This window comes from Lichenostomus cassidix, chromosome 2 (assembly GCF_008360975.1).
Source record: "Lichenostomus cassidix isolate B80296 chromosome 2, HeHo_3.0, whole genome shotgun sequence".
Taxonomy (NCBI): Eukaryota; Metazoa; Chordata; class Aves; order Passeriformes; family Meliphagidae; genus Lichenostomus; species Lichenostomus cassidix.
The window spans coordinates 6,258,308-6,283,326 of NC_139482.1; the positions used below are offsets into that span (position 1 = coordinate 6,258,308).

General features: G+C 41.0%; 1 protein-coding gene across 10 annotated transcripts in view; it reads right to left on the reverse strand.

Moving 5' to 3' along the window:
- The window catches only part of KMT2C (lysine methyltransferase 2C), a 192,015-nt gene that overhangs the window by 155,291 nt on the left and 11,705 nt on the right, over window positions 1–25,019 (reverse strand). The window contains exon 1 of one of the 10 annotated variants that reach the window (XM_085050241.1): window positions 18,195–18,545. The exons of the other annotated variants lie outside the window; for them this stretch is intronic. The gene's annotated coding sequence lies outside the window, so the exon portion shown is untranslated. Of the gene's footprint in view, window positions 1–18,194; window positions 18,546–25,019 lie in introns of those variants that run through there. 10 annotated transcript variants of the gene reach the window in all.

The following is a 25,019-nucleotide window of genomic DNA, read 5'->3' on the forward strand; positions in this document are numbered from 1 at the left end:
GTTCCTCTGAGGCCACCATCCAAGGACACAAGGCTGCTAGCTCAGTCCATTTACTGCCCTGCAACTTGCACAGGGCCCTCAAGTTCTGCAGCTTCTCTCCAGTCCCACAAATACCCTGCTTAAACATTAAAATCTGGTTTTGATGTGATAGGAAACCAATTGGCAAAATTTATGTTCACTATGGAGAAAAACACGAAAATGTTCAAGATTCAAACATGCTGACCTGAACACTTGGAAATTATGCTAGAGCAAAGTTTAATTAACACTGATTGAATTTATACCCAGCAAAAGAGATAATTTTCATTCACATCAGTCTGTTTCATTCATTAGAGGTTCACAGACGTTTGTGCTGGAAGCAGCCAGGGAGAAGAGCAGGGATAGGAAAGGGTTACTGGAGGAGAGGGAATAAAGCAAGTGAAGCTTCTTTTAGTGACAGTGCAAGTAACATTGTCTAAAAGGATTTGGAAATTATAATCTGAATCCCTTTGCTTCGTAACTTTTTTTCTGCAAACCACCAGAAAAAAAGTAACGAAGATAATCAGAAATGATCCTGCAGCTGATTTATAACGGGACTATTTGTATATTTACCTAATCTTTTCCTAGCACAGACCTTCTGGAATGACAGCTTCTTAGATATTTATACTTTTATTTCAGCTTGCTTTTTACATATACACATATGCTTCTAATTAACATTTACAGCATGAAAATTCAGTTCTACTCACCAGACCACACCACAGAACCTTAAAAATTATCTTAATCAAATGTTTCAGATGTACTTTCAGGTATAAAAACCTGGCAGAGCAGCTCTGAAAGAGCTATACTGGCAATCACTTGTGAATATGACACAGACAGGGAAGCACATATGTGTAACTTAATGGCCCTAAAGCTACTCAAATTTACCCAAGTATTGCCTTGGTGTCATGACAGGACAGAGCAGTTACTAGCTCACAGCCAAAAAATTTCAGCATTAGAATCATTAATTTTTCTTAGAGTATTACTTCTGTGTAATTTTTTTTTTTTTTGGCAATATTTTTGCACACTGAGATTTCTCCTTGAAGTACCTGAAAAAGCCTTTATGCTAACAAAAAGAACTACAATTGAGGTATGCCACGTCCTCAGAACCTTAGAAACCATTTGTCTTTTGCAATCAATGTATTAAAGATTACGTTTGAAAAGAATCTTCAGCCACAAAGGTGTTCAACATTCATTATACCATCCCTGGAAAAGCTGCTACAGGGAGTGCTATCAAAACAGAAGTCCGACTGCTCAGAGATTCACTGGACACAATGCCAGAATCATTATCCATGTGAGCCCAATATCCATAACTATCGCTCAATAACCGTAATTGATTGAAGCTCGTCTTTCAGAAAGCCACTCACTTCGCCATTCCCTTTGTCATTTGTTCCTCCTTATGAATTCGTGCTCGTTTCCTTTGTGAACTTGTCTGGTTTCAGCTTTCGACCGCTGCTTCTTGTCCCTTTTCCTCTTACATTAGGGATCCCTTAAGAACTCAGTATTTTATCTGCTGGAGGTATCATTCACTGTTCTCTAACCACTAGGGTTTCAATTCCCCACCCCCACAACCAAACAGACTGAGCACCTCTGCCTTTCTCCCCAAAGCCATCTTCTCCAAGCTTTCTACAAACTCTGGTCCATTTCGTGACTTTTTGCCAGTATTTCGGTCTTTCAGCTGTGGACATCTGAATCACATTGAAATGGCAGCAGCAAATCTCACATTCTCTATGATAAGCAGAGCTTCAGTGCACAGCCACAAGCATCCCACACTTTAAATCTCTTTGCCAGAAATGCTCCTTTCCGGACTGCAGCCCCATCCCTAAACCTCTGTATGGCAACACCATCCCCTCTCCTTATTCTGAAGAGCACTTTGCTTATCTGTGCTCTTCTGCCTCTTGCCTGTGCTCATCTATGTCATTCCATTCACAGATTTCAACAGCAGTAATTGTTATTAATATTGACTAATACCAGACTTCACTGCTGGAGGACCACCCAAAAAACCCAAAGCAAGGCGATGACAGCTCCCAAAGACAACAAAGTGCTTGGTCAGCCAGTTCTTAACCCAATTACTGCAGGCTTTATTCCACTGAATAATTCAAACAAATAGTTTTAATCAGAATACAAAACACTGTTAAGCCCAGCACCTTTAAAGAAATCCATTTAAATTACATCTTCATAGAAAATGATGGATAAAGGACCACATCAGATGACCTAAGATCTACATCAAAGGCAACTTGTAAAACTCACACAGAGGATAAAAAGATGAAAAGGAAGGGAAAGAATAAAAAAGAAGCCCAGAAAACCTAAGAGTTCCTGCCTCTAAAGAATGCAGCAAATATATTTACTTCCAAAACAAAAAGTATCCATATCTCCCCAAAAGTCATGCCTTCCACATTCTCTTCATTTAAGCAGAAACCATGGGATTTCACTGTCTCACAGAAGTGAGCAGCATGTATTTCAATATACTTTGTAGCATAATAAAATATTCTATTGAAATTACGAGATCTAAAAAACAATTACTTTATTGCTTCTTACAACTTTTTCACTGTAAAATTCAACTCCAAGGTAGTAATTGGCAGGGACAAAATTATGTAGCAATTAGGGCATGACAGCAAAAGCAAACAAGTACTGAAAATGGGTTCGACACTTCTGGTAACAAGCAGGTAATTATCACAGCAGCTTGAAAGGGGCATAATCAACCAAACTGACATCATCCCTCCCACATAATAAAATGTGAAATCCCTTTACGTGCAGTGTAGCTCTTACACACAGCTGGTAAATGCTGCTAGTCTAGTCTCAATGTTTGTGTGTCTGCAGACCAGCTGAGGTTACATTTGGGATGGTTCAAGAGTGGATAATTTCATTTATTTATTTAGAATGGTAATAGCTATTGTATGTTTTCATCCACTGTGGACTACAGATATTATCACTAGAAAACGCTATTTTATAAAATTGCCCTCTCTTGTCTAACTTTGTTTTCAAAGTTGCTAGAAAATATAAAAAAAAAATCTCTGCTTACCATTACCTTTACACCAATGCCTACAAGACAATACAGGTTTAATATTTTTAATGTAAAAATAGAAAGTTGCTAGTTTTAAATATGCTTAATTCTTAACTTCTACATTTTACCAGCAACACTTCTTTCCCCACGATGTATTTGTTTAAACTCAGGTGTGAACATTAACTGTTGTCTCAAAGCAGCACTGTGGACATGCCTGTTGTTATCTCAACACAGTCTAACTGCAAAATTAACACTAATGTATTCATCTTCATCATGGATTTGAAGTAATTAAAATAGGATTTTAGAAACCCATTCATTTATCTGCTGTGCCCTTTCGGCACTATTTTACAGCAAGATTTTCACTCCCATCAGCACAGTGTCTGGAAAAGCCATCAGCCCTGACTGACTCAATCAATGGTGGTTATTTCATCTGTTAGAGCAGCTTGGGGGAAACCTCCTTCTTCCCTGTTTTGTATATTCCTAACCTGTGTTCTTCCCCATTTTCTCTCTGTGTTGACAAATCCATTTACCTCCACACTGTCTGTCAATATCATTAACTCGCTGCTTCCACCTTTTTCCAGCTCATTAACAGCCAGGCTGAACCCAACACTAATCCCTAAGTCCGCCGTTAACTATTTCCACACAGCTCCCCCTTTCAGATGGGTTTCCTGCCTTGTTTCTTGGATACAAACAATTTCAAACACACTGGGATTGCAGCTCAATTTATATTGATTTTTCACGACGAATTTCCACAAAACATTTACAGAATATCTGCACCTATCATTTTGTAAACTGTGCTGCAAGTACCATAAGTAAAATGTATGAATTATTAACCCTTATTTTCTCACCTTTAAGAGCTCAACACTAACACAACATTAATTCTTTAGACAGCTGTTATGTTAAGCAATCTATTTTTAATCTATTTTTTGTTACATTTAGCCATACTTTTTTTGCACAAAATTCTCACAAAGGTAACACAAAGCTGGCTTCCTGGATCTCAGATTCTGCAAAGTACTGGAGTAGTTTTGAGTATTCCACATAAAAATTAGATTTGATGAGTGTGTAGCCTAAACATGGCATGCCTTGGCTTGTGGAAGGTTTAATTTACTGGCAAGTAAAGCAGATGTGGGCACAACAGGAGATATTTAATTGCTGACTATATGTTACTGACATGATAAAGATGTTAATAGTATACCAAACCTTGTCTTTTTTCTTGCGTGTCTGAACCATTTTAAACCTCAAACTACTTACAAAGGTTAAAATTGTCCAAGTCGTATTGTCAAGAATTCTCCAGCTAGACTAAAATTTTAAAAGCCCAAGTTTATAAATTTAAAAGTATACCGTAGTGAAAGAAAATACAGATCTCAAAGCTAAAAAAGGTAAATACTAAATAAATAATTTAAAAAGTTATTTGCAAACCAACTGCCATCGATAAAACCTATTCCTTTTAACAGCAAAGCTTCTCTGCACACTGAGATTTTACTACAAGACTATGAAAAACAGCTTCACAAGGCAACCACACAGGGTCAAAGCAAAACTACCAGTTCTTGGGCAAGAGTCAAACATTCACCTGCAGCACCATGTACCCTGGACAAGCTGAGGTGACTGTCAGGAGCAATTCCCAGGCAGGATCTCCACGCAGGCATCTGAGCACTGCCCTGGCAGAGCAGCGGCGCTCAGCAGCTGCAATCAAAGGCGATTGCCCAAGTCGCTGCTGCCAGCAGAACAGATCTCTGCAACCGTGCCCTGAAATGCCCTCTAAATACAAAGCTAACTCGAAAGTTTCCATTACCAACAAAGCACGGGGAGGTGAACTACCAGAGAACAGGTCCTCAGAAGTGATGAGGTGGGAAACCTTCAGTAACCTTCACCACCTTCTCTTCCCCACGTATCTTTGCTCTGTTTCAGTGACAGATTGCACCAGAAATGCCTTTTTACGGAAAGCTTGAAGCTACAGCAGCATCCAGGAGCTGCAGCATTCAGCATATTGGATAAGGATATTCTATGATGTTTTAATTCTAAAGACTTGGGGGGACATGTAAGACTCATGGGAACGCCAGGCCCCATTCTGATCCACCAGCTCCAGAACAAGCACATAAAGTCATCTGATAAAGGGACAAATATTGGTTTTCTTCTTTGCTGCTGGATTCTACACTGAAGGTAACATGGCTGGTTCAGGGTCCCCAAGGGAAACTTCCCTCATCTGAACAGCTGGAAAGAATGTTTTGTTGGGGAAAATTACAGTATTTGGAAGTAGAGATCCTCCCAATAAAAGCTCTGAGAGGATGCCAGGAAAACAACGTTAAGAGTAACACCGAAAATTTTACCTTCTCTACACACAGACACACCCCAACACCTGATTTTCTTGCAGCCAATTCTACGTTCCAATCTGCAGATATGTGGAGGGTTTACCTCTTCCAAAAATGGAATCATTAGTTGAGGTTTAGCATCCACTGGACAATAAAAACTAATGTGGGCTTGACTCTTATTAGACACACTCCACATTAGCACACTCCAATATTTAATTTATTGCAGAGTAACACTAAGCTGGTAATGCACAGCATATGAACTTCAACTTTAAGAAAGAAAACCCAAAACTGAGAAAGTGTGCTACCATTAAACAGAATCTTTTAGCAATGCCCCTGAACTCATTCTAAGCTTAATACAAAATATCATCAAATGCAAACTTTATTAGCCAAGTATATTTCTGTTGTTTTTCTTCCAAGTCAAATTCAAGAACTGTTTAAATGCTTAGCCTTGGATGAGCACATTAAAATAAAAATACATGAATCTGAGAGCCTGACTCAAAACCATCACACCTGCACATGCAGGGCTGAGTAATTAACCTGTGGGGTTTGTCAAGGACTGCCTGAAAGCCCTTTGCATTTTATGCATTTTGTTATCAGCATCATTCAGAGCATTTGGATGAAAAGACTATGTAACTCTAAACTATTATGAATTTTTTTTTTTTTTTTGTGGATGAAACACTACAAATTCTGATGACTTCTTTACGAATTCTTTTCCTGAAGAATTGTGTTCTTTCTTTCAAGTTTCCTTGGCCATAAATTTTATATTCGAGTTCATTCAAAAGAAATCATACATATTAAAACTGCTAAACTTACTAACTAATAAATATACCATCACTACAACAGACCATGGAAGAATCCATCAATGGATTTAATTTTTAAAATTAATGACGGCACATCTTAGAAAACACACTGCTGAACAATGAATGGTGGGGAAAAAAAATCTCTGAAAAATATCATCCACTCTTGAATATCTCAGATAAAAATAAATTTGCTACCCTACTGCACCAGCAGCAAAATTCCATCTCTGCTGCCTTTACACACTTGGAAGACTACAGGCTTCACATCATCAGGGAAATCATGGGCCAAATACAATGGTGGTCTGACACGTTACTCACCGACACCTTAGAAAGTGCTCTGAGTGAGTACACCAACTACACATGTTCTTAACACACAAGAAAAAACTCTAAACTTTGTAAGATGTAAGTTTCAAAGAGACATTAACAAAAACTACGAAGGCAAACCAGTTCTTCAGCACGAGAAATGTATCAAAAGAAAATGTACTTAAAATAAGTGTGACTCAGATAAGCAGCTACTATCAGTTTACTACAGGGATCCTGTCTGAATAAAAAAAAAAAAAAGAGTTAACAGTATTCTCCCACAAGCAGATTTTTAATACTTGCATTAAAGCTAAGGAAAAACTCCTTAGAAGTCAAACTCCTATTACATACTTTTAAAAACAAATTCATAATAGAAGTCTGTCTGAAGCTAGATCTTAAAAAAAAGTAACAGCCAACAAATATTTATAATTTTTCATCCTATTATTCAAGAAGATCTAAGAATACCAAAATATTTTAAAAACAATAATAGAAAGTAAAGGTTTAAGCCACATTAGAAAACCTCCCCCTAAAGCTTACAGCTATTGCAGTACTTCTTAAGGCAGAATTTCATGACAAAAATACTCGTTTTGTGTGCGGCAGAGACACACAAAAGGATTCTTCGGGATGCCAAACACTTTCAGAACTCTCCAGTGATGACTCATCCTGTTATGTATACAAAGCTTTCATTAAAAAAAAAAAAGTCAGTTGGCATCATTACAGATCCTCAGTTAGCAATCTTCAACTTACTGTTAGTTCTTGTACAAAGTATTCTAAACACTGCAATGAAGTATTCTGGTATGCTAATTTTGGGGAGGAAAACGTGCAACTTCACTTGAATGGCCTTTCTTACACAGAGTTTCTACTCTACTTCACAAACGGCTCCAAGATGGCCTCAAACACAGTTTTTAGCTACACAGAAATTCTTTGTTGCTCCACAGCAGTTCCTTGCCAGTCGCGCTGATCAACTATTTTGCCAAAACCAGAAAAATAAGTCTTTCAAAATGAGTCTTGATGACTGGAACAAAAAGAACCACTTCTTAAAAGAAAAAAAAAAATAAAGAAGCAGGGGGGGAGGGTAGTTTAACTGCTCCTAAAAACTTTGAAAGCATTCCTCCTGGCTCTCTCCTTGGAAGTGCTGTTTTAATCCCACCCCCAAATCAATTTATTTAGATAATCTGTTGTTCTGCAGCAAAAACCACAATAAACTAAAACTGCCACATAGCTGCAAATAACTGTGATGAACTGTGCTGCTATACTGACAAGCATTTGTTAATAAGACAGCTTTCTTTTTTATATATACAACTTCTTTGAAATGTGGTGTTGGTTTTTATTTTTAATTGGCTGTTGTTTGCTTTACTTATACACATGAATGTTTGCAAGATGTACTGAAACCAGAAGCCTCCCACAGTGCTACACACAGCACAAGCAGCCTGCTCCTCACTCCATCAACTCTTCCCAGACTTTTCCAAGTCAAGAAGGCCATTGTCACTCCTGCTCATCTTCTACCTGCAGGCAGCCACCTCCAAACCCAGCTAACAGGGAGCTTTAGCTCAAACAAGCACTGACCTCCTGAAACTCAGATTCACTCCACACAGGCAGCAAGTCTGGAGTTCACAGCCCTCCCACAGCATCATCTGGCCAAACTCAAACAAACAAGCGAGATAGAAATAATTTCCTTTATGTTCAATCCCTTCAGCCACTCGCTTCTCTAATAATTCAGTTCCTAGTGTTGATCCTTTTCTAAATATGGCCACACAAGCATAAGCAGCGAGCCTCAGTGCCAGCTATGCAATTTCTCTTTCCCACTGGGGACAAGCTTTCCAGCATCTCAGATGTTTTCAGAACAGACGCCTCCCCCACCACTGCCACATATACATTTTATTTTATTTCTTATGAACGCCTCTTACCCACACCAGTTACAAGTGCCAAATCATCTGATTTCACAGAGTGTCAAAAGAAAAGCCAGATCTAAGAACTTATATAGCATTTTCTATCCCTTCTTCCTCTGCAGCATGTTGATTTGGAAATAATACTCTTCATTTGCTCAAATTCCAGCTACCACAAGAAGTCTGCTGTCCCTCTCCAGTCATTTACACTGATCACAGGATTTAATCAACTACACCATGTTTCTGATAAGTTTGTGCTGTCCATGGGTACTGTCAAGGCTATATGTGATCAAAGATACAAACTAAATTTGTAGATTCATGCTACGTGTCTTTGAGCTTGAAGCACACTGATTTCCATGTTTCACAAAAAATAAATCTACAGAACAGCCCATTTTTTTCTGTTTCCAGACGAGCTATGAAGGCTTGTCTTAGCGTAACGAAATCCTTTTTATTTTTTAATTTAGTCTTAAGTTTTTGTTATTCTCTCATTATTTATGTACTACCACAGGTGGTCATGGCAAATTACCAACATAATTTATGCTGGTTCTTTAACTGCAAGAGTAGCTTACTAATTAAATACCAGAAAAAAACCCAAACAAACACAAAAAACCCCACACCCCAGTCTTCAGTAGTTAAAAGGCAGAGGTACAGGAAAGCAGGAGACACCCCCAGACAACAACAGAAGCTTCATACTTGTCTTTACACACTATGTTTAAATGAAAGCAGACACCATTTTAATTTTGTTGCATTGAATCATTGGTGAATGGAAGAGGGGAGAGGAATAAGGAAAAGCAGCTGGACCTTCAGCAGAGGTTTGGCCAGGGTTGGGTCTGGGGAGATGAAGAATCAGCCTCACAATGAACAGGAGGCATTTCCAAGCACACAGCACAATCATAATGGAGGGACCAGAGCAGAGCATGGGCTTGGCTCCACTGAACAAACAAAAGGGGATACTTTAATCATATTTTAATGAGGCTCTGCACGTGACCTGGTCCATTAGATGCTGAAATGCTGCTGCAGTTACTCTACAGCCACCTTGGCATTTGGTGGCTAATGCTCCAACTGGCCCCTACTGTACCCTTGAGGAAGGAAAAATAAATAAAGCTGCTGCAGCAGCTTTGGTTGATAACAGCATTAATACACTGGGGGTTTTAAAGATCTGTAGATCCACAGACATCAGCATGATCAAGTGTGAAACCTTAACTCACTAATAACCAGTTCTATCAGGAGACATATTGCACGGAATAATTAAGTCAATTTATGTTACATAAAAACCAGGTTCATTATCCAAATACAAATATTATTTAACTAATAGAATGAATCAAAACCTAAGCTATTCAATAGACATTTAATATCAGAAAACAAGATCCCATGATTCCTTACGGCTGCAGAAAGTGAAAAAAATTCCTGCCTTAAGAACCACAGCAAAACTTGCTAACAGTCCAGAAATTCTGCTTTCAGAGTCTATTTGTCTCTTAATGCCTTCAAAAAGCACTCCTGTAACACACACACAATTTCTTTTCAGTTTAAATAAAATTTCCCTGATGTACCCTAGTGCTTTCAACCACATCTTTGGAAAGTATATGGTCTGGTTTTCCCACACACATACATTTTCACGCATCTTGATAATTATAACTACAAGTCACATTGAAACGGTGATCACAAAATCACCATTTACTGTCTCTTCCAACACTTACTACACAGCACTGAAGCTAGGAGGTAAAAGGATCAAGAAAATCCCAAGTGAAAGCCTGCTGTTCTCCCAATATGCAGCTGAACTGTGGAACTCCACGCTCAGCATGCTGGAAGCTTGTGTGATCGAGGCAGAGGCTGCACACACTCAAAGGAGATTTTTATGCTCAACAGATCTACCACAGCAACACCATCCCTAACTCCAAAAAATCCCACAGTTCTTTCCCAATCTCCCGCAATTAGAGGTTTGAGGAAGTATCATTACAAAATTATTCTTATTTTTCCTATTAACCACTGCAGGACACATAGTGATGGGACATCCACAACTCTGATCCGACCTGGCACAGATGCTGTTGTGAAATCATTTCTCCGTATTATTTTACAAATAGACTCTGAACCAACAAAGCTCATCATACTGCCCAAGTTACTGTCACACCTGAAGAGTGACCTTGAGTAACACTAGACTTCATTTCCAGCCTTGTATTCAGCATCCTGAACAGTGAACATGCAACTATGCAGCCTTTAGCGGTTTACTGAAGTTTCATTCCTCTAAAAGACTGGTTCCTGATTTCTGACACCCAGAGACTCTCATGAGGGTTTCCAGAGATTCAGTTCTGCATGGTGGGAAGCAGGGGGATGAGGAAGCAAAGAAAATGCCCAGGCATCCTACACACCTTCCCATTCTGGATCTTTGTCTATACTGTATTTGAAAAGGTTATACACCTTAACCCTTAGTCAGGTCATCACCTACCACAGTAAAAAATAACCTCAAGAACAGCAAGCTTCATGTCGTAATCATGTTTTTCAACAAGATGCTTTCACAGCCAAAGAACACCTATTCTTGTATTTAAGCAACACGAAGCTCTTCTGGCAGATCAATGGATTCTAGTAAGTCACTTATTCCTTGCACAACCTCAGAAGTAAGTTAAAGTCCCTGTGTCGTGTAAAGACACTCAGGTGACATTTTGCAGCTATTTTCTAACTTGAAAAAATACCCAACCCATAAGCATTCTAGCCTTACTTTACATTGGAAATTCGTAATTTTTTGCTTCTTCTTGTCACTTAAAGACTACCAAGAGAGATTCATGCAATGTTGTTTTGCCCCTCACCCTGGATCAAGTCCTGATTTTCAGCACTCAGGTTCATCTTTTTGATGGAATCTGGCAAGCATCTTTGAATGTCAAGACCAAAGAGTCAAGGAAGGAGTTTTATGAAAAACAGTTGGTGTTTACTGACTGTGGGCAAGTTCATCCTCATTCCTAAAAGTTGCTTAATTTCATCCATCCACTTTCCATACGGATGTGGTCGATATTCATGAGGAAATCTAGTAAAAGACAAAGCGTATTATGCAGAATCCCATGACCTGGGTGGTTCTGAGTGTGTGCACTGGGGTGGCAGGGAGCTCTGTCAGCAAATTTCACTTTTGCTGCTCAGGTACAATCAGGGTATAGGATGATCTGCAGAAAGTTTAGTTCTGATGAGTTTAGCAGGCTTACGAGGCTGCTGGAAGGACTGGAGAGGAGATTACAGGAGAGATTATTTCAAGATACATCTTCTTTCAGTACAAGCTGCAACCACTGAAAGGATTCTCCAAATTGATCTTGGACTTTCTAAAATGCAACCACCTCCCCCCACCTTTGCTTCTCTTAAAGCTTCAAGAGACGTAACCCCACCACTACTACTTTTGTGCCCCTAACTATACCTAACTATGTACTTACAGCACATCTTTCAAATTCCTCAGAATTTCAGGCTCAGAAGATGCCACAGAACAGTGAGAAAAAATTGCCATTATGAAGTCCTGAAGAGACCACAACCATCAGTGGCTTTTCCATTACAAAGCAGGCCTGGCAAGACAACCTTCCCCAGAAAAAGTCTTCTGCTCTTCACCTACAAATATACATCTTACTCACCAGGGAAGCCAACTAAATAGCTCTTCTTTACATGCCTCCTGGCCTGAAACTTCTAGCACAGGAGATGGTAAGAAGTGCAAGGACAGGATGTGGAGTCCTACATGCAAAATTATTCAGCCTTACATCATTCTGGTAAAACTCAACACGTACTATCAGTTTTTCAGATGCTGACTGTGTTTGATAAAATCAAGTATCACAGTGGGCTGGGTCTCAGGCATGAAATACACATCTAGCTCAGGAAGAAATAAGCCTAGTTCTCTCCAAGTGACCCCAAAGTGCCTCTTTTCTCTTTGTACACAACAGAACTGTGATTCTTGCCAGCCTCTGGGAAGCAGTGGGAGTAAAACATGACTAATTGGCCAGTAAAAGAATAATAGAGAAATCAGGAACAAGTTTATGCAATTTATAATTGTTGTGATTTCAGCTTAGCACTGTTTCACAGAATCTAAGTTGACATAAAACTGTTCTCACATTTTCTTGATATTTGAAGAATGAAAAACTATTCCACAATGCCTGGTTTATTTTCCTCTGAAGCATCCTGTTCCCCACACTTTTTGATTGTGCAGAGAAGCAATCGGTTAGCACTATTCAAAACAGCAGATACAGAACAGTCTGGGCTATCGAATTCTTACTTGTACTGATGAATGTTTACTCTCATGACTATTTTATTTCAATGGAAAACTTCCTATTGACTTCACTTGTCTTTGAAACAGAATTGTGTACCTTAGAGAATACCCTATCATGCTGATTAATAATTAAATGAATCCATACAGTACTTATTCACTGACAGTTCTTTATTTGGAGGTCCAGAGCCATCAATAATGAAAACTCCTCTGTCGTACTGGCAAAGCTGTCAGCAGCAGACGTTGAGTATTAGCCAGCCATAAGAAAATAAATAAATATAATGGTTTACATGTGAACTGTATGTAGGTCTATCAATGATCAGGGGAACTGCCTCCCCCTAACCTCTACATCTCTCAGCTTTCACCAGAGAAAACAGCAGCCAACCATCTTCATCACCATGGGTGAATGCAGATGTCAACAACTGGCTACACAGCACAGCCCAGAAACTCTGACTTTCCGGTAACAAACTAAACTGGAGTCAACCGATTTCAAAACATCCCAAGGGAAGCAATAGAACTGCCTGAAATAGTAGCTATTCATCAGTTCAGCTCCAGGATTCTAAAACTTCCTATGGAAAAGTGACTCAACCATCTCAGTTACTGAACCATAAGCATCAAGACAGATTCAGTACCTACATGCATTTCTGAAAAAGGGAAGAAAGTAATTAACTTACTAACTCCTCATAGCTAAACATTCTTCCTCATTCTAGATGGATCTCACTATCTGAAGACGAATATACCAGGGAAAAAAAAGGATGTGTTTAACTATTTTACATCTTATTGACTAACACATATCTAAACAAAATATACAGGGCAGACTCCCCAGCCCAGTTTCAAGAATTTATTAAAGCAGGGCTGTACTCTGATCCACACAAACCACCTCAGGAATCTTCCACACTTCCTCTCCATCACTCTCTTCTTCCAAGAACTAGACTTCAAGTTGTAATAGTTGCTACTTCTGGAGCTGCATAAAACTGTCTTCACATCATTCTTCAAACTGTTTTCTTTCATTTAAAAATCTTAGCTTCCTTTAACAAGGTGAAAACAAGGATATCAAGGGATAAATGGAAGGAAAAACACAACTAAATACATGTAAGAGTAAGCACTGCTCACAGGCAAACTACCTCACCAAGGTGGGTTAAGGTGAAAGAGAAAGACTGAAGTCCATGCTCCTCAACCTCCACCTCCCATCTGTCTTAGAGATTATATTCCTCCTATATGCAATTAGCCTTCTGCTAAAATACTGCAAAGCCAAAGTGGAATTTTCCCAACAAGAACAGTCTCTCAAAGGTTAATAATAGCACTTACTGCTCAACCCTGACCTCCATTTTATGGTAGTCCTGAACATACACCGAATGACTTCTGCCACAACTGTGACTAAACCTTCTGTACACACAGCAAGGCTGACATGGCAGTGACAACACCTAGCACACCTATTATTTGACCCAGACCAAGTAACCTCTGGAAAGGTTAGAAAATATTCTAGGCTCATTCCCTCTCCTTGACCACTGCTGGTGTCTCCTTGCCTCTTACACACATTCTCAATGGTGCCACAAAACTATGCTGCCAAAATTGCCCCACTCAAGCCTAAGGGCAAGGGGAGTAAAATAAAGCTCCAACCTTATTCCTCCTCATTGCTCCAGACATGCCATCCTTGTATAGCTCCACCTAATCCATCCCTTTCCCCTGCCCCATCCTCTTTGTTCTGCCAAATACGTCACATCCTTTTGTCCTGTTTCTTGTGCTTCAAAAAAGCCTTCAAATTGTATTAAATTCAGCATCCTCACAAGCCACTTGATTCAAAGAAGGCAAATTTCTGCAGAACTATAAGCATAAATAAGAATTCTGTTTGGGGTTTTCTGATTTCTGGAAAAAACACAGCTCCCTTTCCTCCTGGTCTAATCTCACCTCAAACAGATCCCTCACAGAATGATTATTCCCAGAACTGCCCTCTTCAGAGTTTGTCCTATTTTTCTCTATGGCACCTGATGTTAGATGCTAACAGGAATTGCAAACTGGTTAACTATAAACTATATATAAACTATACAATCCAGGCAATAATAACCTGCTCTCACAGGCTCTTCTTCCTAAACAGTCTTCCAAAAGCAACCTACCTTCTCTTTTTATAGCAAGGGGGCATTTGGGGCCCAGAAATTAAAAATAAGGAAAAAAAAAAAGGGGTGGGGGGGAGAGAAAAGAAGATCTACAGTAAAAACAACATGGAAGTGCTCGTGGTTAGAAGGAACACATTGAGCTCCATCTCCAACAAAGAAATCATTCCTGAAACTGAACTATACCCAAGAACTGCAAGTCCTGGCTAAACAAACAAATAAATACGCAAGTGTTTACCTTTTAATGCTTGGAAATCAGGATGAAAACATGGGACAAAGAGGCCAGCGTGAAATCTTTTATTTTCCAGCTGTGTTATAAAAGCACAAGCAGCACAAGCCACACTTACTGTGTAACATTTCACCATGGAGTACAGACAAGAGGGAGACTTCCCTGAAGAGACAGACAGAAATGCAATGTGCTGTGACTAACTTCCAACAGACCTTATGGAGGAGTCAAATATCTTCCAAACGAGTGATATCATCTATGCTTGTGCCTGGCATTGGACCTCAACACCGAGATGAAAAAAAGAACCCTAACAAGGCCATGTATAATTATGCTCCATTTTTTTAATCAAAGATCTTTCCAAAGGACGAAGCTTAACTGAGATGTTTTGCCACTGATCTACGCCTGAGATGTCAGGAAAAAGAATCTGTCAAGACCACTAAAAGACACATCTGTTTGCTGAACACATTGCACGTCAGATTACCAAACACAAAGACGTGAACACTGGCAAACAGAAGGCGCTCACCTATTCCCAAACCCACGTGATGTTTCTCTTTCCCTACCGAATTTCCCTGACATTTCCTGGTTCACCTCAGCCGTCCCAGGGAGCACCACTGCGGCACAGCAAATGCCATGAATCGCGAGGAGACATCTGATATCTGTGATATCACACGCTGGGATCCTGCCAGAGAACCACAACATGCCAAAAGGATTTCGCAGAGGAAAGGCAGAATTATAAAAGACTAGCTGAAGGCTCGCTGTCAAACTGGATTTTAATACTTCTTGCTGCAAACACCTTCCATGTCCCAGGATTTCCAGGAGCTTTAGTAATTACTAAAATTGGAACTGCCCAAATAAAACAAGAAAGTGTCTTTCAGCTTGTTTAGAGTGTGCTTTTGACAACACTCCAGAGTCAGTCCCCTTCCTCTTGGGCTCTGTATTTTATACTAAATGGTATCACCAAGTATCTAATCCTCCATGCTAAGAGTTTTCTATCCGCGCTTTAGGAACAGGAAACCAGAATTGCGAAGCCATGAGATTTGACGGCAGTGATGAGAAAAGCATACTTTAACCATTATTTCCAAACAGCTGAATAAATTAAATAAAGTAAGGCTGAAAATACCCATAAAGCACATACTGAATGGTCCTTTTAGCCTGAAACAAAGGGAGAAACAAATATACGGCCGTTTTTAATTTTTGCTCAGCCATTTACCCTTAAGAGATCATTTTCAGGCAAGTCCAATGAACGGCCACACTAAGAAACTGTACATGATGCAACTACTTTCTACTGGCATATTATGTAAACGACAATAATGCCACCCCCTGCATCCTCCCCTCGAAGGAAAAAAAAAAAAGCTTCCAAAGAACATTTTGCCAAAGCTCTGCAGGACTTTCTGCTTGGGAAAGAAGAATGAAGTATAAGAAAAAGGAAAAAGGCAAGGAAAAAATATATATAAATCAACTGAGTGCAGAGTCTGACAAAATAATTATACAAAATTAAATACAATTCCTTCCCCAAAAAAAGTGAGTATTTTGATCTAAAAGCATCTGCATTTAATGCTGGCAGAATATTAGATATTACTTTGCACAGAACAGACACAACAAAAGAAGAGCCATAAAACAGTTTACAAAGATGACCTGCAAGTGAGGCAAGCAACTAAAAACTACAGAAACTCAAACTCCAAGTATAGTCTCAAAAGAAAGGCCATTTACAACAAAGTAGTAAAGAATATATAACCAAACCCTTTAAAAACAAATGTACTCCTCAGTGAAGTTGCTGAATGGCACTTAGATGCACCTGATCACACAGCACTAAGAAAAAGAGTCTATCTTGTCTCCTGCTTCTATCCCACAAGTAGATGGTTAAAATATTTGCACTCAGCAGTCTGGGAGCTGCAGTTATTTTCTGTAGCAAGTGTATTTCATTGTGCAGGAGCATCAAACACTACACAGGACCATCACCACGATATAGAGAGAGCACAAAGAGCCCTGCACATAACCTCCAGCTCAGGAGCTGTGTGTACTTCAATACCCAGCATTGCACAGAGTCACCGAGAACCTTTAAATGTCTGCCCAGTTGTGTCAGTTTTGCCACAGGAGTACGAACCCACTATTGCTTTATTTCCTCACATGAAAAAGCCCCAAATCGTTTTCATACTCATCTCCAGTTCTTTCAACAACTCTAAGCCAAATAACACTATTCTTAGGGGGGAAAATGAAGTTAAATAATAAACTGAACTAACTCAGGAAGGTTTTTTAATTATGTAAGAATCTGGTTATAGTGTTAACTAATGATTCACGGGTGAGTGTGTAGTGTTTAGTATCCAGAATTAGGCACACGACCGAAGGAGTTTTTCAGGAAAATACAAAACACTACACAAATTAACTGGTTCATATTTTGAAAACATAGGTTGTTTTGTTGGGTGGGTTTTTTAATCAACCTGCCAGAAAGTAAGGCCACTGGAAAAACGGATAGCCAGCTTCTCATACTGTCCAAATAAAAGAAAAGGAACAGACTTTTTTCTTTGCCGTTGTACCAAGTTTGTTAAAGCCAGTCAGTTATGTAACATTTACTTTGACTTATGACCTATTTGCTCATGGCTCATACAAAAATCATCATATATGATGGTCTGGCCATCCATTATGCACCAGAAATAATAGTTTATTTTTTAAAGTGGGTTTTTTTTTTCTCAGTATAAAACTACAGTTTAAAAGAGTGGGAGGATCACCTAAAATTAACACTATACAGGTACGCTTTGAAAGCATGCAGAATTAAAATGGCACGCTCTTCAAAAATAGCGTGTGCAGAATACTTCAAAACACTAAAGAAAAATTAATCCTATCTCCATTTTCCATCACTCCAACATTAACATCAGAGAAGTAAAAGTGGCAGGGAAAAACAAAAAGGGAAAAAAATAGTTGTGCTATAGCTAACCAGAAAAAGTGTTATTTTTTAAGGAATACGTGCGAGCACACGTGTGTAGGTGTAGCCAGGGCAGCGCTGACCGGATGCCCGGCTCACGGCGAGCGGGGCTTTTGTGGCTCTTTCTCCCACCCACCACCCTGTTTTGCCTTATTTTTATTTTGTAAACGGCCGCCGATTACCCAGCGAGCGTGTAACTTGAACCTCTACACCCACGGCTGGACGCGGCTCCGGGTTTTTTCTGCCCGAACGGCGTCGAATTGCCCGTGCCGAGTGTCAGCGGCGCCCAGCCGCCACGCCAAGTTTGCCGCCCGGTCCCGGCGGGTCCCCTGTCCCCGGGGAGCCCCCGGCCGCTGTCACCGCCTGCCCTCCATACAAAGAAGTTCAGCGCCAGCCGTACTCACCCCCGGCGAAGTGGCTCTGCGCGACATCGCCCAGCGCCGCGGAACCGCTCGCAAATCCCCTCTGGAAAATGGAGGGGCTGGCACCGGTGCGATCCGGAGCGAGGAGAAGTTATTTACATGTCAGGGCCCGAGCCCAGCGCGGAGCGGAGACGGCGATGCTCAGCAGTGCCCGCGGTCTGCCATGTTCGCGGCTCGCTCGGCTCCCGGCCGCTGCCCCGCGGCTCGGGCGGCTCTACAGGGCCCCCCCCATGGCGGCGCCGCCGGGCAGCGATGCGCCACAGCCCCGATCGCCGCGCAACTTCGGCTCCGGGATCCTCCCCGAACCAGCCTGGGGCCGCCGGCGGAGGAGGGCGGAGGGGGAGGGGAGCGGGGGGAAGGGGAGGGGAAACGGGAAAAAAAAGGAAAAAAAAAAAAAAAGAAAAAAAGAGGAGGAAAAAAAAAAAAAAAAAAGAGCCGAGGGAGAGAAAGTAGATCCGACGCAGCCGGGCGCCGCCAATGTGCGGACCGGAGCGCTGCGGCAGGAGCGGGGCCGCCCGCGCTCGGGAGGCGGAGCGGCGGCGGCCGGAGGCGCAGCGCCCCCGCCGGAGGCTCCCCGGCCCGCCCCCGCCCCGCACCCTCCGGGGCCCGCCTGTCCCGGGGCCGAGCCCGGGGCTGAGCCCGGGAACCCAGCGGAGCGCCCGGCCGCTCCCCCGCCGGCCCTGCCCGCAGCACCCTCCGAGCGCGGCGGGCGGCAGCGCTCCGCTCCGCTCCCTTCCCCCCGCGCCCGCACTTTGCCAGTTAACAAAAGCGCCGCAACCAAAAGTTACGTTTCCACAGACGCCAGCCGCTTTCCTGGCGGCCCCTCCTCGGCTGCCGGGCTGCTCTGCGAAAACCAGGGTTTCGCCCATGAAAGATTAACGGGGCAGTTCGGGGATCGCCTTTAGTTTTTTTTTTCCTTTTTCCACAGAAACACAGAACTGTTTGGCTTGGAGATCATCTCCTTCAAGAGCCCTGCCAAGGCAGCGTCACCTGGAGCAGGTGACAGGGACGCGCTCAGGTGGGTCGCTGTCTGACCTCCCATCCATGACCTCCCTGGGCAGCTGTTCTAGTGCTCTGCCACCCTCAATGTACAGAAATTCTTCGTCGTGTTGAGGTGAAACTCCTTGGTGTTTAGTTTTGTGGGTTTAGTTAGGGTTTTATGTTCTAGCTGTCTTTTCTTTCTCCTCCCCCTCCCTCCCCCCCACCATTTTCCAGGCTGCTCTACACTTCTCCAAAACAATCTGGAATGGACAAGCTAAGAAAGCAAAGCTTGACAAATGTCCATCTACAAATGGCTCTTTCCTAATCCTCCAAATGCTCCCTGCCAATTTTATTCTCCTACAGAGAGAAAAACAAATCAAGAAAACATTACGCAAGTGTCACTTCACTTGTATTGATAGATACTTGCAAACCGATGGGTCCCGCCAGTTTGAGTGGTAATGCAACTATCTTTGTTCAACTTCCCTTCACGCAAAAACCCCAAAGCAGCTGTTGAGTAATGCCTTGCTTCTGTCAATCCCAAGTTTTCCTAAAATTTGTGTGAGTATCAGACATCTGCAAGACACAGGTTAACATGTTGACAACAGTAATCTGACTTGTCTGCCAAACAAAAGTAAAAAAAAAATTGCATCTATTTTCTCACTCATCTTAATATTACCCTTATCAATTCTCTTCTGTCACACCAAGCTGCAGCTGGACATAGTTAAACTTGGGCACCATCTGTTGTGGACAAGCAAGTACAGTATTGCCTTACAACTACTGGTTAGAGAAATTCTCAATAAATGCACCTAGGAACTCAAAAATACCATTTCACTTCTAACACTGAGCAAAACAAACCCAAATTCCCATACTGATTCACAGAGCAGGACCTACCCAGGTAGAGGGAGTGGACCAATGCTGCCTCTCCTAACATTTTCAACTGAAACATGTTCTAGGTGCCCAGCCCACAGGAAAGTTTTTATCAAACCCATTCCCCAGAGATGAAGATAAAATTTTAAAAGGAAAGCACTCACATGAAAAAATCTCCAGGTGTTTACTCTGAAACAAGTAACTATTGTATAAGAGCCATTGTGCCATGTTAGTACAGGCACGGACACATAAATGTATTTGGCTACAAGGAGCTATCAAGCTCTGGCTTATCTGCACATCTCTGTAACCACACGTATTGGCACACTCAGTCTGCTGCAATGAGAAGGTTAAACATATTCATCTAAACCTTAGCTGATGGTGAATGTCAGGGGTTTATTCTGCAGCAAGAGTTGGTTGCTTTGGTCCAACCAACAAGTGGTGAATTTCAAAGCCCCTACTGAGACATTAATCACTTTGCCTACTCCCTTTCACACTCACAGTCCTTCAGGCTCAACCAGGACGAGCCCCTGTTGCACATTCGTCCCTGCTGAGTTTAAACATTTTTCTAACCAATCATTCTGAGATCAACTAAAGTAAGCTTCTCTTCAACCAAAGAAGATACAGAACAGCAGACAGAAGCTGTGTATTTTCCAAACTGTATTAAATAAAAGGAGTGTTCAGAGTCAGTAGGTTAAGCAAGGCTGGAGCACCAAGTTTACTGTGTGTCATCTATCCCATAACTGCCTGTTTTGATGAGCTTCCATTACAGCCCTGGTGTGGTACCATTCCAAGTGATACCCCTGCATCATGACTGACCCTCCATCAATTCACAGGGCTGTCTGTGCTGCTGTTCCTTAAACCTGCAGATATTTTCACCTTACACTGTTGAAAAGTGTAGGTTTTAACCTACCAAGTAATGGGTCACCTGACAAGTTTAAGTATGCTAGCACAAACAAGTTGTAATTTAATAACAGCTGGTTAAAATAATAATAATAAATTACTCTCAGTACTTTTCCCTGCTGTTCATGTGACCCAAGACCCAAGCTTACAGGTATGAAGCCGTATTAGCCAGCCTTGTTCTTCCCCTGAGCTTTGAACACGGGGATGCGTTTTCTCTCACATCAAAGGGTGAGATTTATTTGTTTTACTCTGAAAGCACATTAATTGCCATAAAAATCTTGGGAAGGACAAATGTTATTTTACTACAGCACAGTCAGACACGGTCCAACACCAGTCATGTTGACTGATTACTCCTTCTCCACACAAACTGCCCATAAGTTGCATTTGTTAGGATTGTAAGTTCAACAGCAGCTCCAACTGAAGCTGATCCCACCCCACACCTCTTCTTCCCAGCCCCAGAACTGTTCCCATCCAGCTGAACGCTGGATTGTGAACCAGACACATGGATCAAACCTGCTACAGAACAACCCAGCAAGAAGCAGCAGGGCTGGACACTGAGAAAAGGCAAAGCAATTGTGTCTGCAGCAGCTCCCTGCCCCGATTCACACATCTCCACAATCATGTGTCACCACAATGGCAAGGCAGGGACTGTTTATGCCAATGCTTCTGCCAAGAAAATGTACATGGGAAAAATGGGACCAGTCATCTCTCCTAAGACAGACATCTTTCTTTTTTTTTTTTTTAATAAGCAACAGAAGTGATAGATTTAATGATTAAGATAAAAACTTATGTCTATGCATATGGTGGACTGTTTTCTTCCAAGCTCAAATTGATTAACTCAAGGATGCCACTCTTGAGTTAATCAGGACACATTGAGCAAAGCACAGCCTATCTGTTTGTGATAGGCCCTGTTTACAATTCCTAACTTTGGGAGAATGTTTCTTCACAGCAAACAAGAGAAATTCGGAAATAGGCAAGTCACCAATTCCAATATATTCTTATCAAAATTTCTGATGGAATGCACATACAAATAAGAGACATGGGCTTCTCAACGGAAGTATTACTTGGTTACTCTAACTAGGTCATACATCTGATTTGTTACTTCATTGATTTTAAAATGTACAAAGACCGATATATTAAGAAGCACAAAAATGTTTGTCTTTCTTAGACATTTTCCTTAAATCCTGCTGACCTGCTATTTCCAAAATATGCAATAGACTTCTGAAAATATTATTGTTGTAAGAACTTGAGATTAAGCACTAAGTACTGAGCTACAAAAGGACAACAAGCAGAAAAGAAAATGCAAATATTTCTCCTTAGCCTGGCAATTCTACTGAAATGTAAAGGCATTTACGTTCTAGCATCCCTTTATGCTTCCACGCTACGTAGCAACTCAAACCACCCTCTTCTGTGAATAATTTCTCTGTAAATTCCACTTCCCATGCCAAAGGATTAAACAGAAGATGACTGACTTCTTTTTTTACTGCATTTGAAGGCGTTTGGAAGTTCCTAGTTTCTAACCTGTACTACAACATTCTCTAGAGATAGACTCCATTTCTAAAAGCAAAAAAAATTTTTAAAAATTAAAAAAAAAAAAAAAAAAGTTCCAAACTGTTTCCAAACAGTCTATTTCCTCTCCCCTGCTCTCTCTTCTTGTGAGCATGAACCAGATCATATCTAGACCCAAAGACAGGCTGGCAGCATGTCACATAGCCAAGAAACACATTTTGTGTATTACCTGCATACCCACATTAACATACTGTGAAAAATTTGATTTAAAGCCATTACATCTAAGATGTCATACCTAGCAAGCTTGCTTTTAGAAACAGAATTTGAACAGCAACGTAAGTCAGGTAATTGAAATAGCTTTCTATATGGAAAACATCACATTCTGTCTCTTCTCATGGCTTTGATTGGCAAGTTTTGGCAAATATAACTGAGAAGGCTCAAAGTGGGTTTTTTTTTCCTGACATCTTTCCATGCTTCAGCCAAAGGCTACCATCCCTGTGACAGAGATGGCAGAATGGGTCATTCCAATTACCTACCATTACACTTGATTGACTGATGGGTGTGAATTTGAAGCAGTAACAACAAGCTGGAGTGTCCCCTTTTGCTTCTACCTGCAGAGCATCAGCACAGATCTCACAAGGGAGCTCAAGCTCACAAGGTGTTATCAGCGTCCAGTGCCACAAGACAAATGGTGGTATCAGTGGAGAGACGTGGGCTGATCACATTAAAAAGCATTTCAAAACCAAAATACTTGAAAGAAAAAATAAAGACCTTCATCAAACCTTGCATTACACCTCTGTAAATCAGATTTCCCTGCACACTTCTTCCCTATTTCCCCTGGCACTGAAGGAGTCCAGCACGTGGTGCTTTCTTACAGAAACACTGCACAGGAGACAGAGTCTCACAACCTGTGTCTGTTTTACACTGCTGCTGAGTGCTGCTAGGGGTAAACTGTCACATAACTGAAATGATCATGCAGTATCCCTTAGAATCACAGAATGGTTTGGGTTGGAGGGACGTAAATAACCCACTTCAAACCCCCTGCCATGGGCAGAGACACCTCCCACTAGACCAGGTTGCTCCAAGCCCTGTCCAGCCTGACCAGGAACATTTCCAGGGATGGGGAAGTCACAGCTACTCTGAGCAACCTGTGCCAGGGCCTCACCACCCTCCCAGTAAAGAATTTGTTCCTCACATCTAACCAAAACCTGCCCCCTGTCAATTTGAAGCCATTCCCCCTTGTCCCATCACTGTTCCTGATGACAATTTTATTTACACCAAAAAGAAATAAAGGGGTGAGCAAATAAATTCAGTGAGGACTAGAAACTAATATGGATGAAAAGACCACAAGTTCAAAAGAAGATGCAAGAGGAGGAGAGGTAGAAAACAGAAACACTTAAATGCTCCCAGGCCTTTAGAAAATGACTCATTGCAAGTGACATGCATTGTCAGCTGCCAGCACAGGCAGGACAAAACTGTTTTCAACAGTGCATGATGGAAATCCAATGCGAATATAAATTCTGACATATTTGCTTTAAAGTAATCAAAATAGCCCTACCCTTTTCCAGCAGATAAACTTTTAAATATACTTTTTAAAAAGAAAATCTGGAATGCTGGGTGACACCATTTCTGAAAAAAAAATCCCAATGTGGTAAGGAAGCAATAATTTATTTAGTATATGTGGAATCACACAGATTAATAGATAAACCAAGTATCAGGTGTCAAAGGAAGTAAGAAACACAGACAATGAAACAAAGAGATTGAGTAAACTATTTTCTTTCCATAAACAACACAGGAAAACTCCATCTAGGAAATAAAAGCTATTACACATCATTCACTGTGTAAAAGCAATGAGCACAACATAAATAATGGACATCACCATCAGAAGGGATGCTCATGGAATAGGATCACACAGTAACTCAGGTTGAAAAAGACCTCAAAGGTCAGCCAGTCCAACCTCTCGCTCAAAGCAGGTCAGAGACAGTTCCCAAAATGGTTTACAAATATTTTGAAGTTCAATTCACTGTTTACATAGCTGTGTAATTACACACAGTGCTGAAATCCGATGGGGGGACCCTATTTGAAACAACTTATGCCAAGTACAGACAACAGAGATCACGGCATAAAGGTGATATTCTGACAGACTAAATCACACCTAAACACCTCTGTTTAGTATTTCTTACTAGATGGTCCCTGCTCAGACTCAAGTCCATCTCAATTGCACTTCAGAGATAACTACTTCATTCTTCTGACTAAGCATAAAAAACTCAGCAGAATTTGAATACACGTCCTCGTTTCATTAATAAGCTCCTGTAGAATAGTAAAATAAATATAATTATTCCATTAAAGTTTTGAAAGAAAACAATCCAAAGAGAAACTAGACCATCACAACGCTCCTAAAAAAGAAACCTAGGTGGCATGACTACAGGAGCTAAAACTCAGCCTCTGCCCTGTCCCCAAGGCCCATTACTAATAGCTGTTACGGAATATGCTCCCACACCACATGACGTGATCACATCCATGCAGATGTAAATTCCCCAGGTTCAGTTC